This window comes from Glandiceps talaboti, chromosome 20 (assembly GCF_964340395.1).
Source record: "Glandiceps talaboti chromosome 20, keGlaTala1.1, whole genome shotgun sequence".
Lineage (NCBI taxonomy): Eukaryota > Metazoa > Hemichordata > Enteropneusta > Spengelidae > Glandiceps > Glandiceps talaboti.
This window is the reverse complement of record NC_135568.1, coordinates 5,163,011-5,165,578: the sequence shown is the minus strand read 5'-3', so window position 1 is coordinate 5,165,578 and position 2,568 is coordinate 5,163,011.

The following is a 2,568-nucleotide window of genomic DNA, read 5'->3' as shown; positions in this document are numbered from 1 at the left end:
TATGCGATAAATCAATCAACACACTGTCCAACTGTTGATTACATTTTGTTTTATATGTATGGCAATTCTGATAATACTGTCGCTTAATGTATATATTTCATATTTTGAGCCTGACAGCAATGCCGTGATTATGTGCCTATTTCCTTAAGTGCAAACACCCTAATTTCATTGTTCGCCTATTTCATATACATTTCTACTTAGTTTTCTTGTGGCCCACAGCAAAAACCCAAAATAAACAAAGTTATATGTTTCTCTAAAATAAAAATCGCGTGTAATGTGGGTAATGTAAATTCATGAAATGACTCTCCAGAACCAAATGTTTATGAAAATACCCATATTTGGTATAGTGGCATTCCTCATTAATTACGGTTTAGACGAGTATTTTAACCATGCACCTTTAATGTCAAACACGGCTGTTGTGTTGTTCAGTATTTAAATTCCTTTATTCACGTGTAGACAGTCAAGTTGTGTTCGCTGCTTGAGCACCATTATTTCACTACTGAAGGGGCAGCTAGTCTACGCCTCGATACGAATTGACAGTGTTGTACACAAAATTGCATTGGTTATACAGTACACTGCACCATAGAACCTTAACACGAATTACTTACCTCTACCTTTGAGGTCGATTACCTTTACAGTAGTATTTGTTGTGGCAATCTGACAATACTGATAACGTGCAGCAGCTCTTTCTCACTGTAGAGAAATACAGGAGGCATTTCCAATTCCCATGTAGAGCATGCCATCTGCCTTTTTGTGTAAAGTCATCTTATAACACGGATAAGTTTGTAAAGGGAAGATATGTGAATTGAAAAGTAGGGTCAAGTGCAGAGCCCTGAGTATGCAAAAATGACAATTATGTTGAAGTTCGGAGAAACTGTCTTAGATATAAAATGTTGTCTCTTAAGGTACGATATCAACCATTATAATGGGATGTATGTGATACCGTTGTTTGACTATCCTCTTGAGATGGTATGTCTATGTATATGTAACCAACAAAGGCAGCTGATGACAAATACAAATATTCTGTTTAAATGCCTGCATGCCTACCCTAGTATTTGAGTAAATGCAACCCCCTACCCCACCCCCACCCCCCCCACCCCCCTACACACACACACATGTGGTATGAGAGAACCAAAATACGACACAACTAATTTTTGGTACTTTATTTACTTATCGTAATATCACTAAGGTCAAACCACCAATAGTAGTGGCCATAATCATTGGTATAGCGCCGAGAAAAACCTTTCAGGTAAAGGAAACTATTTTCTTCTTCACTATTAGGAACTGCTAGGACAGAACCAAGTTGATTACATACTTCACTGGCCTCTGACCACGTGGCAAATTGTCCATTGCTGAACCAGTAACATGACGATTGAAATGATACCCAACTGACAGGACACTGCAAACCTTGAAGGATACGTCAGTTAGACAAAGTAACGCCAAAAATATGAAACTACGTTGGCTGTTTTTCAACAACTATTTTTAAGGTACCTTACTATGTATGATAAACAATACAGGTTCACAACAAGAGTTAGTTATTTTCCCCTACTCTATGTTCAGTTTTGCGAAGAGTTACAACTTTACAAAAGTTACAAAAAATGTGTATAACCTTAAAGTGCTATTGATTATATTTTAGAAAATATCCAAAAGAGTTTAGTTTGAAAATCCTTCTTATTTGCCCTGAGGCCCTTCCGTTCTGTCACTGTATATGATATAGATTATTGCAGACTAAAAGGGCCATTCTGTTATTTTCCTACACTTTGAGTAAAACTAGTTTAAACACGCTCTATCATTTTCAGATATTTCAAACACTATCGAAAGGTATTAAGCTTGCCGTCACTGAAGGTCATGAATAAAATATAAATTTATCTTTTTCTGACCATAATGACCAATGACATCACTTGTTAAACCATGTTGACAAAATTTAGTCACCCGGTCAGTCAGTCAGTCAGTCAGTCAGTCAGTCCGTCCGTCAGTCACTCAGTCACTCAGTCACTCAGTCAGTTAGTTAGTTAGTTAGTTAGTTAGTTAGCAAATTATACTTTAAATCCAGTGCATGTAAATTCAAATATGAGAAAGATTTTTCTGATATTATTCTATAGTACCTACCTTTGCATGTTGGATTTAAGAGCAGAAGTAACATAATCGTCTGTAGTCTAGAGATCAATTTAGGTCGATGTCCCACCATTTTGTATATACACGACAACAATTCTTTTAAGTGGCTAGTTTTAAGAACAAATTGAAAGATAAGGAATAATTTAGTTTTCTGTAATCTTGAGTGCTTTACATATTTAACATTTCAATACTGCACTAAAAAAGAATCTAGTACCGTGGAATATTCTGACGATGAGAGACTTTGGTGACAGAACAACATCTAAACGAGATTCAAAGCGTGTACACTTACTTTATTGGAGATCGTTTAGGATCCGGAATGGTGACAATGGTTACAAGTACACACTACTAGTATTTGGGTATGGTTGAAACTGACACAGTGCAATCCACAACAGCGTTTGAAAAAGAATTGTTGTCTTAACTACTGCGTCACCATCATATACCACATCACTAGTA